The sequence below is a fragment of the Dryobates pubescens genome, chromosome 10, assembly GCF_014839835.1.
Source record: "Dryobates pubescens isolate bDryPub1 chromosome 10, bDryPub1.pri, whole genome shotgun sequence".
Lineage (NCBI taxonomy): Eukaryota > Metazoa > Chordata > Aves > Piciformes > Picidae > Dryobates > Dryobates pubescens.
Window position 1 is genome coordinate 10,671,017 of NC_071621.1, and position 15,424 is coordinate 10,686,440.

Here is a 15,424-nt window from a genome sequence, read left to right on the forward strand (position 1 = left end):
ACAGAATATACCTTTGACCTTATTAATCTGCAAAATAATATAATGTTTTGGAATACAGAAACCTTTATTCCTCTGTATAAACATGGACAAAGCCAGTCAGTCACTGAATATGGCATATAATGATCTCATCAAGGATTATACTTTTTAATTATTAAGATCATTTTTAAAAGACTATCCTTTATGGATTTTTATTTTTGCTCCTATGAAAATTTACTCCCAATTGTCCCAGTAAAATTGAAGAAAAAAATGAAAACATGAGACCAACTGCATACCAAATACTAACCTTTAATATTGATAAAGTTATTTAAAATAAAATAACAATTCAAGAGGCAAATGTTATCTTCTTTTCTCCCAGCTTGTGGCTGTGTATGAATATGGAAAGATCAAAGCCTAATGAGAGAGCGGGTTATATTACTGAAGCAAGCAAACAAAACAAAACACCACAAACAAAACATAAAGCCATGAAAAGATAAGCAAACAAGAGCTTTAAGCTAGTAACATCTTCCCCTGAGCAAGGGTTAATTGAAGTTGCAAAGAGGTGGTGTTTTCGATCATTAGTACGGGATTTAGTTCTCTGAATACATATAGCTAAATTTCATTGAAACCTGCAGAATGAGGAAACCTCAGTCAGTCCTGTGAAACTAAGTGGGAGAAGTTCAACTTTTTCCTAAGTTCTGTAGAGTCAAACACATTCCTCCCCAGCGCATAATGCATAGCAAAATCCATCTTCTGCAGAATGTGAAAAAGTGGTAGAGTTTACTGAAGTGTATGGTGGTTTTAGGCTATGCCTTTAAAATTTAATTACAGATTTTGAGCAGAAAAGTAGAAAAATATCAATAAATCTCTATTGGGTGTAAAAAGGAAAACAAAAGATTATTCTAAACAAATTAATTGGTAAATATCTGGAATAAGAGGAGCTGTACTATAACAATACTTCCTTTTTCTCTTCTCTTCTCTTCTCTTCTCTTCTCTTCTCTTCTCTTCTCTTCTCTTCTCTTCTCTTCTCTTCTCTTCTCTTCTCTTCTCTTCTCTTCTGATCTCTGTCTGGTTTGCTTCATTCAGGAGAGGTAATCTGTGTACTTTGGCTGGCCTTGGCTAAGTCTAACTTCTCTGTTCCTTTCTCTTGTCCCTTTTGTACAGGTGGGTGAGGGGAAGGCAGGCAGGGAGAAGTTAGTAGCTTCCCCTGGTCCTTGACCAGGGGGATCCTTGTGCTGTTTATTAATTGTAAATAATGTAAATACTGTATATTTTGTACATATTCATTGCATTCCATTGTAGAGCATAGATTTTGCTTGTAAATACAGCTTCATTTGCTTCAAACTGAGATGGTCTGGCAAAGTTAATATTGGGGAGGGGGAAACTTCAACCCACTACATTACAAAAAATACTTGGCACCCAATGTGGGGCAATTGCTTGATTGATTAATTCCTGCCCAGATTAAGAAAGCAAAATGAAGATGTTTTGGGTTTTGTGGCATTTGAAATATTCTCCTCTAATGGTGATTCTGTATAGGTGGTGTGTGGCTCTAATGTTAGATAAGCTGGGAAGATATTTGGCATAAAACTGTGATACTGTGATACTGTGTTCATTTGGTTTAAATACAAGCTGAAAATGCTGTGTGACCACTTCTTATGATTTCTTTGGCTTAAAAGACTTGATAATATGACTGTAACAATTCCCACAGAAATATATGAATTCAGCATTCCTGCCGCTGAGAGCTATGTAAGCAGCTGGGATCCCAAAATTATTTATTTGCTATGTGTGATTCTGTTATCAGTAATAACTAATGTGTTCTTGTTAATGGCACTATACCGAGAGAGATGTGCAGTGAATAGGTGGTCTATTTTTAGACGCAGCAGACGTAGACATCATAGGGCTAGTTCTAAATCAAATGCAGAAATTTCTACTGACGAGGAAGACCAGAGACAGGACAAACAGAAGAAACAGGCAGGAAGGAATTAATGGGAAAGCAGCTGAGTGAGGACAACAGCAGTTCTAGTGTTCAGACAGCAGGGGGTGCAGAGGCAGACCACAAATGCCATGGTTCCACTGGACTTCATTAACGAGTCAAAAATCACTTCCACCTGCAGCAGCAGGAGCAGGAGCAAGCTCTGCAGCAGCCACTGGGTCCCAAAGACCACTTGCCAATACTGTTTCCTTGCAAACCCCTTCTGCTTCTTCAAAGTCTGCTGTAAATTCAAATGCAGCTCCAGTTAAACAAATCACAGCTTTGGATAAAAGGGGCAGATGCAAGGCAGATACAGAGACAGAGGAACAGCAAGAACAGCAAGATCTCTCTGCTGGTCATGGACCTTCTATTAAAAAGGATTCTTCTGATGATGGAGAGAAAGTTTGCCTTAAAGGTATAGCTGAATTACTGAGACCATCAGTGGATAGTGGAGATGCAGGACAGGATACAGATTCTGGTAAGTCAGGAGCTAATGGAGGTGTTTCTGAACTTAAAGAAGTCCTTAGGAGAGTAGCAGCAGGATTATGGGGACAACAGCTTCAAGAGGATGAAGATGATGAAGGGAAAGGTGACATTCAGACAGCTAATGCACCCATGCAGGAAATTAGGCATGTGAGATTACATTAGAGGAGAGAATGAGTCAATTCTGACCTGGTTAAGAAGATGTCACATTACAGGTGCCCCTGCTTTAGTAGTGGGGCACAAGTCAGCATCTCAGCTTGGAATCCTCTCAAAAGATAGTGGAATAGATAGACATCTAGGCAGCTGTCTTGGTAAGGTTTCTCTGTGGACACACCTTTTACTGGCAGCTCTTATTAGGTACCTATCCAGAGATGACTTTCCATGGAACTCTAAGTCTTGGAACACCATGGTTGAGGGAATTAAGTGCTTGAGGGAGTTTCTTGTGAGAAGTGATGTATGGAGACCATGGTACTCTAAATCCAAATGAAATTCCTGTGGGAACAGGTCTTGCCAAAAAGCACATAAAACTTGTGCCGGGCAAGCAGAATTGTGGCAAGAAATTATGGTGGAGCGCCGCCAGTGGTTGGCCATTTCACTGACCAAATGAGACAACTGGAGGATAGTCTCACACATGTTTCTATGGTTTCAGCCATTGAAACTCTGTCTGATGGGATAAAGAATTGCATGAAAGAGATGAAGGAGGAACTTAAAACCTCCATATGCAAACTGGCACAGGGAGATAATTCCAATTCTTCTTCCTCCAGATGGATACAAGTTTCAGCTGTTAGAAACAGACATCCTCCAAGGAGGCCATTCCAAAACAGGTCAAACCAAAACAGACAACAGAGGCAATCATGTGGGAGTATTTGGATAACTCTATGTGATCAGTTTGGTGAGAACATGAACATATGGGATGGTCAACCAACTTCTGATCTTTTCAGGAGACTAAGGGAACTGCAAAGTGGCAGAGCCTGAGGTAGCAATGGAGAAGGGTAGCTGTTACTTCCTCGATTTCCCGGAACAACTCTAATAGCTCCAACAGTGATTCCAATTCTAACACTGGACACTGTGCTAACTGCACATGTCGGCATATTCCCCATAATTAGGGGTGTCCTGCATCCCGTCAGGGGGAGGAAAGGGATAATGGAGACAAGAGAATCTATTGGGATGTGTACATCCAGTGGCCTGTACTTCAAGATTTCAGAAATACAGGGCTTTGGATGACACAGGAGCTCAGTGCACCATAATACCATCCATTTATCAAGGAAAAGACCCTATAACTATTCTGGAGTCACTAGTGGATCTCAAGAGTTGACTAAGATACAAGCTGACATAAGTTTAACTGGTAAACAGTGAAAGAAGCATACTGTTATGTCAGGACCTGATGCACCTTGTATTTTGGGTTATAAATGGGCTTTGGGAGTATCATCTGTAGAAATTGATGGAGAAAATTGAAGCTATTAGACCTGAGCTTTCTGCTGAATCTGCAGTTGTGGGACAACATGAGATAGAGGATATGAAGTTGCCAGTTGCTTCACAAACTGTGCATCACAGACAGTACAGAACCAACTGTGTATCTTTGATGCCCATTCAGAATCTGATGTGTCAGTTGGAAAGTCAGAGTGTCATCAGCAAAACTCATTCACCTTTGAACAGTCCAATGTGGCCTGTGCAAAAGCAGAATGGAGACTGGTGTATCACAGTATCACAGTATAACTAAGGTTGCAAGAGACCTCGAGGATCATCAAGTCCAACCTGTCTCCACAGACCTCATGACTAGACCATGGCACCAAGTGCCATGTCCAATCTCCTCTTGAACACCTCCAGGGATGGTGACTCCACCACCTCCCTGGGCAGCCCATTCCAATGACGAACGACTCACTTGGTGAAGAACTTTCTCCTCACCTCGAGTCTAAACTTCCCCTGGCACAGCTTGAGACTGTGTCCCCTTGTTCGGGTGCTGGTTGCCTGGGAGAAGAGACCAACACCTTCCTGGCTACAACCACCTTTCAGGTAGTTGTAGAGGGCAATGAAGTCACCCCTGAGCCTCCTCTTCTCCAGGCTAAACAATCCCAGCTCCCTCAGCCTCTCCTCATAGGGCTTGTGCTCAAGGCCTCTCACCAGCCTCGTTGCCCTTCTCTGGACACGTTCAAGTGTCTCAATGTCCTTCTTAAACTGAGGGGCCCAGAACTAAACACAGGACTCAAGGTGCGGCCTAACCAATGCAGAGCACAGGGGCACAATGACTTCCCTGCTTCTGCTGGCCACACTATTCCTAATGCAGGCCAGGATGCCACTGGCCGCCTTGGCCACCTGGCCACACTGCTGGCTCATGTTTAGGTAGCTATCAATCAGTACCCCCAGGTCCCTCTCTGTTTGGCAGCTCTCTAGCCACTCTGACCCCAGCCTGTAGCTCTGCCTGGGGTTGCCGTGGCCGAAGTGTAGCACCCAGCACTTGGACTTGTTAAATGCCATGCCATTGAACTCTGCCCATTTGTCCAGTCGGTCAAGGTCGTACAGTCGACTTCCATGCCCTGAATTAAGTAACTCCACCTATGAGTGCAGCAGTACCAGACATCATGGAACTCCAGTATGAGCTGGAGTCCAAAGAGGCCAAATGGTATGCTACCATAGATATTGCTAATGCTTTCTTCTCTATCCCCATAGCAGACGAATGCAGTCCTCAGTTTAACTTCACTTGGAGAGGAGTACAGTATGCTTTTAACAGATTGCCAGTGGGCTGGGTTCACAGTTCAAACATCTGTCATGCAGTAATCCATGAGGCTCTGGAGAAAGGTGGTGCTGCAGAACACATCCAGTTCATCAATGACATCATTGTCTGGGGCAAAACTGCTGAAGATGTTATTGAGAAAGGTAACAAAATTACTGACATTCTCCTAAAGACTGGTTTTGCCATTAAGTGAGACAAGGTGAAAGGACCTGCCAGAGAGACCCAGTTTCTGGGAGTGTGGTGGCCAACCTGGTGCTATGGCAAAGAGCTCCAGGTGAGACACGGATGTCCACTTGGTTTCTGGAGTCGAGGTTACAGAGGTTCAGAGGCAATTATACTCCAACAGTGAAAGAGATTCTAGCTGCCTATGAAGGAGTAAAAGTAGCTTCTGAAGTAATTGGAACTGAGTCACAACTTCTTTTAGCTCCTAGATTACAAGTTTGAATTGGATGTTCAAATGTAAAGGGTCTACACCACAATCATGTCACAGATGCCACATGGTCCAAGTGGATGGCTCTAATAACATAGAGAGCTTGAATAGGAAATCTTGAAAGACCTGGTCTGGTGGAGGTGATCACAAGTTGGCCTGAAGACACTAGCTGTACTAAACCTCCAGAGGAGAGTAACTCGTGCTGAGGAAGCTCCTCCTTACAATGACCTTTCTGATGATGAAAAGAAACGTGCTTTGTTCACAAATGATTCCTGTCATATTGTTGGAAACAAGTGAAGGTGGAAGTCTGCAGTGTGGAGTCCAACATGCTGAGTTGCAGAGGCAAAAATGGAGAATCCAGTCAGCTTGCAGAGGTCAAAGCTGTCCAGCTAGCTCTCGACGTAGCTGAATGTGAGAGATGGCCAAAGCTTTATCTCTGTACTGACTCATGGATGGTAGCCAATGCTCTGTGGGGTTGGCTAAAGGACTGGTAAAAGAATGGCAGAGAAAAGGAAAGACTATCTGGGCTGCTGATCTATGGCAGGACATTTCTGATCGAATTGAGAGAATTCTGGTGAAGGTGAGACACATTGATGCTCACATTCCTAAGAGCAAAGCTACTGAGGAATAACACCACAACCATCAGGCAGATCTAGCTGTAAGAGTTTCTCAAGTAGACATGGACTCTGATTTTGATCTTGACTGGAAACACTGACAGATCGTGACAGATCCATAGACATTTCCATGGATGCTATCACACAAGTCATCCATGACTGTGACATTTGTGTTGCTATTAAGTGGACAAAGCAAATTAAGCCCTTGTGGTATTGTTACAGATGTTCCAAGTACAAGCATAGTGAGGCCTGGCAGATTGACTATATCACTCTACCTTGTTCTCAGTCTGGTAAGCAATATGTGCTTACTATGGTAGAGGCAAACATTCAATGGTTGGAAACTTACCTAGTTCCACATGCAACTGCACATAACACCATTGTTGTTCTGGAGAGACAAATCCTGTGGTGATATGGAACTCCAGAGAGGATTGAGTCAGACAACGGAACTCACTTCAAAAACAATCTTGTAAAGAACTGGGCCAAAGAGCATGGCATTGAGTGGATATTGCACATCCCCTACTATGCACCAGCTGCAGGGAAGATTGAACGCTGCAATGTTTTCCTGAAGACCACTCTGAAAGCCATGGGTGGTAGATCTTTGAAAAACTGCTAGAAGTATCTAGCACAAGCAAGCTGGCTGGTAAATAGTAGAGGTTCAGTGAATTGAGCTGGACCTGCACACTCAGATTTGCTATGAAAGGTAGAAGGTGATAGAGTTCCTGTTGGTAGAGAAAAGAATGTGTTGAGAAAAACTGTTTGGATATTTTCTCCTTCAGGAGAGGTCAAACCTTTCTGAGGGGTGTCTTCTGCTGAAGGTCCTGGTAACACTTGCTGGGTAACGCAAGAGAATGGTGTAATTCAGTTATTCCACAAAAAAATCTAATTTAGCTGAGAGAGTTTAACTTCAGAGTGTTGTACAGATACAATATTGCACCCAAAGGAAGAATCCATGAGGATTCTATGGTGCATGAATCCTAAGAACCCTGAGAGGCCTGAGCCCTGAGCCCTGCTGATTGACAGCCACCTAAACATGAGCCAGCAGTGTGGCCAGGTGGCCAAGAAGGCCAGTGGCATCCTGGCCTGCATTAGGAATAGTGTGGCCAGCAGAAGCAGGGAAGTTATTGTGCCCCTGTACTCTGCATTGGTTAGGCCGCACCTTGAGTCCTGTGTCCAGTTCTGGGCCCCTCAGTTTAGGAAGGATTTTGACTGCTGGAGCATGTCCAGGGAAGGGCAACGAGGCTAGGGAGAGGCCTTGAGCACAAGCCCTGTGAGGAGAGACTGAGGGAGCTGGGATTGTTTAGCCTGGAGAAGAGGAGGCTCAGGGGTGACCTCATTGCCCTCTACAACTACCTGAAAGGTGGTTGTAGCCAGGAGTTGGTCTCTTCTCCCAGGCAACCAGCACCAGAACAAGGGGACACAGTCACAAGCTGCACCAGGGGAGCTTTAGACTCGAGGTGAGGAGAAAATTCTTCACTGAGCGAGTCATTCGTCACTGGAATGGGCTGCCCAGGGAGGTGGTGGAGTCGCCGTCCCTGGAGGTGTTCAAGAAGAGATTGGACGTGGCACTTGGTGCCATGGTCTAGTCATGAGGTCTGTGGAGACACGTTGGACTCGATGATCCTCGAGGTCTCTTGCAGCCTTAGTTATACTGTGATACTGTGATACTGTGAGTCACCTGAGCATCCCTGTTCCTTTTCTTTGCTTCATCTGAGCAGAGACAAACTGTTTTCTGTTTTCTTGTTTCCTGGTTTTTGGACTTCTGAATTATCTACATCTGAGGTAGCCAGAATGGACTATGAACTTTGTTTATTCATTATTGTAGATGCTGTTTGAGATTAGATGGGTAGTATTAACAGCCAATGAAATTGTTTAGAAGGGGTGGATATAGCTGTCAGCTAATTTGGTGGGTTGATCTTTCCCTCCCTCAATATGAACTTTGCCAGACCATCTCAGTTCGAAGCAAATGAAGCTGTATTTACAAGCAAAATCTATGCTCTACAATGGAATGCAATGAATATGTACAAAATATACAGTATTTACATTATTTACAATTAATAAACAGCACAAGGATCCCCCTGGTCAAGGACCAGGGGAAGCTACTAACTTCTCCCTGCCTGCCTTCCCCTCACCCACCTGTACAAAAGGGACAAGAGAAAGGAACAGAGAAGTTAGACTTAGCCAAGGCCAGCCATAGTACACAGATTACCTCTCCTGAATGAAGCAAACCAGACAGAGATCAGAAGAGAAGAGAAGAGAAAAAGGAAGGAAGTATTGTTATAGTACAGCTCCTCTTATTCCAGATATTTACCAATTAATTTGTTTAGAATAATCTTTTGTTTTCCTTTTTACACCCAATAGAGATTTATTGGCATTTTTCTACTTTTCTGCTCAAAATCTGTAACTAAATTTTAAAGACATAGCCTAAAACCACCACAAAATTACTTGTGATAGCATGCAGTTTTCTGTCATGGTATCAGCAACTGTTTTGCTCTTTATTACAGAAATTGGTGTAGTAGTTGCATTTTACAAAATGAAAGCAATAAACCAACAGAAGACAAAGAATCAAAAATTGCCAAAATTCATAAGATTATGGACTATGTTCTCAGGCAAGACCCTACAAACTCTGGAATAAAGGTGGTATCATACAAATATATAACACATTTAATCTACAACTAAATCTCTTAAAATTAATAGAAGAAGAATTAAGCATTTATTCTTACTGCCTTTTTGCAGCTAGCCTAAGGACTCTCAGTGATGTGTTTTCCCATGAATTTCATACTGCAACAAAAAAGATGATCATGGTTTATATATAAAACCTCTAAGTATGTTTCTGGAACAGTGAGGTGATGTTATTGCAGTGATAAATGCTTAGATATCATGTGAAGACATACGAACAATGCTTTTAAGTCCAAGATTGCCCATTGGAATGGGCTGCCTGGGGAGGTGGTGGAGTCACCATCACTGGAGGTTTTCAGGAGAAGACTTGATGGGGTGCTTTGTGCCGTGGGTTAGTTGTTTGGGTGGTGTTGGATTGGTTGATGGGTTGGACGCGATGATCTTGAAGGTCTCTTCCAACCTGGTTTATTCTACGTATTCTATGTATTCTATAAGCCATATGCAGCCTGGGAATAGTTCTAATCGGTACCTTTGTAGTGAAGCAGGGGCAAATAAATAGAGATCATATGACCTCTCAACACTGAACATCTCTGTACTGTTGGCAGGTCTTCTCTTACCATAAATCTAAAAGATCAGTATGTGGTCTATCCTGGTCATAAAGCAGTGAAAGAAACATCTGCATCCAGAAAAGTGTTCATCTCATTTGACTCAAATACCAGTCTTAGAATAAAATTAATAACTCTCTGGATTTTTAACTTTCTCTTCACTTCAGTGGGATCCTCAGTGTTTCGACTGGACTAGCACTGACCTTCAGACAGATGACAGCAGAGAAGATGGAAAATTATCTGTGTTCTTCCTAATTAATTATCAAACAGTGAAAGATCAAATTTCACCCTCCTTCCAGTCAAAGAGTGTCTAGTAATTGAGACTCTGAAGGAGAGTGCAAGAGTCTTAAGATATTTGGCTGTGCTATCTGCCCCATGACTTCTTCTAACACTTAGAAAGCATGATAAGATCTGAAACCTATCACTACATCCCTGATACAAAACAAAACAAAACAAAATTCTTTAGTAGTTGTCTTTTTGTTGTTTTTTTGCATTAAGTGTAGAAATGTTCTTAGACCTTTATTGGAATGAAGTGTCCTTCTCATCTTTATAAAGAGGGTTACTGGGAAAACAGATCAAAACTGAACTTTGATTTGCCCTTAGAAGCTTTTGTTTTACTATATTTTTAGACTGTTAAGAATAATTTCACCTTTAAAGACCAGTTTATAACTTGCATTTTTCAGATACATATCTACAAATTCTCATCTTGATCAACCTCTAGTATTACTCAGTTATGTCTGTCAACATGTCTATCTCTTTTTATTCTCCTGAGACCTAGGTTTCCACAGCTCCCTTTGAAGCTCAGAAGTACTTTGCCATTAAAATTTAAGAAGAAGAACTAAGCTGTGGGAGAAAGGTAGACACAAATATTTGCCCACTATGGTATAAGGTCACTGGAGCCATAGTCAAGAAGGCCTTCTGTAAAAAGGAGTTTGTTTTTTTTTAAAGATGTGCTTTGAGGAACATTTTGAACCTGTGGATAATGCTACCTTCTCTTCTCTCAGAACCATTAACTCTGAGCTGCAGAAAGTAGCTGTGTCCAACATTCTTTCAGGCCTGTTGTATTGGTTTCTTTCAGTATTTCCTAAATCTCTGCCTCTGTGATGCATCTCTAGAGTCCTTTAGAAATGAGTAATTCCTTTGGAAATGTAGGAGTGATGAAGTAGGCTGCAAGGGAGAAAAGTTAAATGCAAGAGACAGAAACTGAGGGATGAGTATTTAAAAATCTATTGCATAAATCTCAAAAGTCTGCTTTGTATTATTTCAATTTTCCTTTTTTTCCAATTTTTGTTTACACATGGCTCTGCTTCTTATATTCCTTTATTAGGGTAGAAGATGAATGAGCTCAAGAGAAACATGATTAAAGGCTTTCCCTAGAATCATGCGCCAATATTTGATCCTATAGCAAAATCTTATGTCACATCTTCCCTGTGCTTTATGGAAGCATTTCTAGGCTCATCTGTCACTTTATTTCCATGTACCATAAATCATGGCCTTGAGGATTCCCTACCAATCCAAGTGATATCCCACAGCCTTGGCTTTGATTTGATGTTATTGATTATTCTTTTTAAAAAGTGGATATGATATTCAGGTTATTAACAAACATCTAATCTCACAGCTTTGAGCTAGGACAACATACCAGTTTATTTATAAAATAAACACTGATTGATAAAAGTTTATTAAAAAACCTAACTGTTGTAATATAGATTTTTTTATTCGTCTCAAGCTGGCTTCCAGGACAAGATGTAAGCAGGTGAAGATGCTTATTACATTATACAGCAAAGTTATATAGTGTAATGGGTTGGGGCAGGTCCCCTCCCCACCACAGGCAGAAATAACGACTCAGACAAACGGATTGCAAAAGTGATGAAAGTTTAAATAGAAAGCAGTGAATGTTACAGAGAACCCAAAGCGCAGTGACAAAGAAAGATCCCATCCCCACCTGAGGGTGCATCCAAAACCCCCAGGGCTCCTTCTTCCCCCTCCCTCTGCTGGCTAGTCTATCAGAAGGCACATGTGTCACATCTTAATTGGTTATTTTCTACTAGCATGCATGTAATTAAGACATACAATAGGTCAAAATAATAAAAAAAATATTTTAACACATCCAGCCAAATTCTGCTTAATTTCTCTCTTTCAGTTATAAGATTTTTACATTATTTTCTGAGTCAAAGACTAAACATAGCTCTCTCTAATTTGAACAAAGGCAAATATCCATAGCCTTCTGAAGCTATCCAAAAACAACCCTTCTCCCACAAAAAAACAACTGGAGATAATTGGTGTCTGTTTCTATCATATTTGAACCATAAAATCCATTTTACTATTTGTGATTTCAAATTAGACCGGGGAAATGAGACCATATGAAATCACAAGTGATCATGTTCTGTGGCCAGGATGCATACTGAAACTCTTATTTTCTTATCTAAAATATGACTGGTGTCTAAGAAAGGTCCTTTGACAGCTGTCACTGAAAATTAAAGGTCCTTGACAACCATGTCCTTGTTTATTCCTGCAGCAGTGACATGGTTCAAAGAAGATTAAGTCCAGTAAATATGACTTCAAAGTATGACAACTTTTTTAGGATTGCTTCAGATGTCTTAATGGAGGTGCACCAGTGACCTTTAGCCATGAGGAGACAATATATTACTTTCTCTGTGCTTGATATAATTTATTTCAAGTTTGAATGAGTGCAGAATAAATCTGTCTCAACGCCTCTGTGTGAAATTCCTCTGTGAATGTTGGTCACTGCCATAATGTAAGCCAACAGGCTTGAACCATGAGTTAATGTATGTTTAGTGACTGTAGGAAATGATGCACTTTGAAAAAAGTTGTCTTAACAGAGTCTTAGAGGGTACTTTTTTTTTTTTTTTTTACTTTGTTTCCTTTCCTCTAAAGAGCATGGCAAATAGAATGAAGTACATAAAAATCTACCAACTGGATATTTTGAGCTTCAGGCTGTAGGTGTGGATTTGCAGGCTTCCATAACCACAAAAAAGACATTATCATAAAATCATAGAATGGTCTGGGCTGGAAGAGACCTCAGAAAGTCATCTAGTCCAAACCCCTCTGCAGTAAGCAGGGGCATGCTCAACTAGATCAGGCTGCCCAGAGCTCTGTTGAGCCTCACCTTGAATATCTCCAGGGATGGGGCCCCAACCACCTCCCTGGGCAACCTGTTCCAGTGTTACACCATTCTCATAGTAAAGAATCTGCTCCTAATATCCAATCTAGATTTGCTCTTCTCCAGTTTAAAGCCATTGCCTTTCATCCTATCACTGCAGGCCTTTGTAAACAGTCTCTATCCATCCTTGTAGTCTCCCTTCAGGTACTAGAAGGCCACTATTAGGTCTCCCCAGAGCCTCCTCCAGGATTAACAACCCCAGCTCCCTCAGTCTGTCCTCATAGCAGAGGTGCTTCAACCCCCTGATCATTTTCATGGCCCTCCTCTGGACCTGCTCCATCAGGTCCACGTCCTTCCTATATTGAGGGCTCCATACCTGGATACTTCAGGTGAAGTCTCACCAGAGCTAAGTGGCAGAATCACCTCAGTCAATCTGCTGGCCACACATCTTTTCATGCAGCTCAAGATGTGATTTGCCTTCTGGGCTGCAAGTTCATACTGCTCACATCCAGCTTCTCATCCATCATAGCCCCCAAGTCCTTTTCCACAGGGCTGCTTTCTGTTATCTCATCCCCCATTCTGTACTGATAATGAGGATTGTTCTGGCCCAGGTGCAGAACCCTGCACTTACTCTTGTTGAACTTCATGAGGTTCACCAGGGCCCACCTCTCCAGCCTGTCCAGGTCCCTCTAGCATATCAACAACACCACACAGCTTGGTGTCATCTGCAAACTTGCTGATGGTACACTTTGTCCCACTGTCTATAGCACTGATAAAAATTAATAAACAGCCAGTACAGACCCCTGAGAGACACCACTTGTCACTGCTCTCCATCTCCATCAATGACTTCAAGCCATTGAGCACCGCCTTCTGGATGTAACCATCCGGCCAATTCCTTATCCACTGAACACTCCATCTATCAGATACGTATCTCCAACTTGTTGTGGGGGACTGTGTCAAATGCCTTGCACAAGTCCAGATAAATTACATCCACAGGTCATCCCTTATCCCCTGACACAGTCACTTTGTCATAGAAAGCCACTAGGTTGGTCAGGCAGGATTTGCCCCTAGTAAAGCCATGCTGGCTGTCTTGAATGACCTCCCTGTCCTCTATGTGCCTTAGCACGGCATCTAGGAGGATCCATTCCATGACACAGAGGTGAGGCTGCAGGACGATAGTTCCCAGGGTCCTCTTTTCTACCCTATGCTCTTACTCAGGACAGATGGCTAATCTGTAGCAATAGAAATATGCTATTTCTTTTAGCTCAGGCCTAGTTTTGTGTTGACTATGCAACTTTTTATGACCTCAGTGAAAAGCCTGAACTAGCCTCTGCCTGCTCACAAAAGCTAATGCAGTTATATTCATGGAGGTGTGGCTGAAGGCCATGTGACAAAGCAGGAGAAGTTAAAATAACCATCTTTCTTTTAAGCCCACTTTAAGAATTGAAAGGCCACAGTAAGGTGATCCTGGCATCTTCTTTTCACCAGGCTGAACAATCCCATCTCTCACAGACTTTCTTCTTTTTTCCTATCCCTTTCATCATTATTGTAGCCTCTGAAATCTCTCCAACTGGTCCATATCTTTCCTGTATCCACTCCAGCGGTGGATACAGCACTCAAGTTGAAGTCTCAAATGAGCATAGTAGAGGGGGGAAATCATGTTCCTCAATCTGCTGGCCATGCTTCTCTTGATGCAAGCCAGGATGCAGATGGCCTTCTGGGCTGCAAGTGGACACTGTTAGTGCCTGTTGGGCTTTCCATCCACCAGTATTCCAAAGGCCTTCTCTGCAGGACTGCTCTCAATCCCTTCATCACCAGTCTCTGTTTATGCTTCAGATTGTCCGAACTTGGGTGGACTTGGCCTTATTGAACAGCATAGAATTAAAGAATTATTTTTTCTAGTTTTTTTTTTTTTTTTTTTAATAGAGTAGTAGAAACTGGCATACTAGGTTTAAGCCTTTCATTTTAAAAGTCTGCCTTTTCAAAAAAAAGTAAAGTAAACTATATATATATATATTTTTTTTAACCTCATCTCACTCTTATTATTGTCCTTCCAGCTTTCCACTGTTAGAAAGTGTCTGAGTATGCCTCATGAGTTGGATCCTTCCAAAATACAATAATAGATCCCCAAGTACAGAGCATATGAGAATCTCAAATCACATGTAATAAATCAAAGTAAATCAGACCAATATTTTTTCTTCACTATTGTATGTGTTTTGGTTACGTGTTTTAACTGTCAGATGGTAACTACACACTCTAAAACTAAGCACACATAGTAGCACCCAGATAGTTTTCTGCAAATTCACACTGGTAGGTAAAGTCACTTTATAAGGCAAGAGATATTGATATCTCTGCTTTTAACTTTGTAAAGAATGTGGTTAAATTTTATGAAGATTGTATTGAAAGCCTTCTTCAGACTTTCTCTAAGTATTTTAGAAAAATGTGGCTATAAGAAAGTAAGAGTATGTTTGAAATAGTGATAAGACAGGCATGTACTCAGCTATTATATTTGAGCTCAAATCAAAAAAGACATTGTTCAAGTACAATGGTGAATCATATGTCTTTTTGAAAACCAGGTTTCTGCTTAAAGGTATTCTTCACATGATTAGGGATCCTTATAATTAAAATAATGAAGAAAGCAGATTCTCACTGAAGTATATGGCAATGTTATATCTCCAAAACACTATAATATTTTTTCCACTATGTGTTTTTTTCTCTGACATTTTCAGCACATATATTGCCTGGAGGTGATAATTTCTCACAGACTTAAGAGTTATTGTAAGAATATGTGACTCTGCCAGACCATATTGACTTTAAAGTATATGACTATTAGAGTATCCTGGCTTTAAATGTTCAGTTAACTTTGTAAGTGCTGG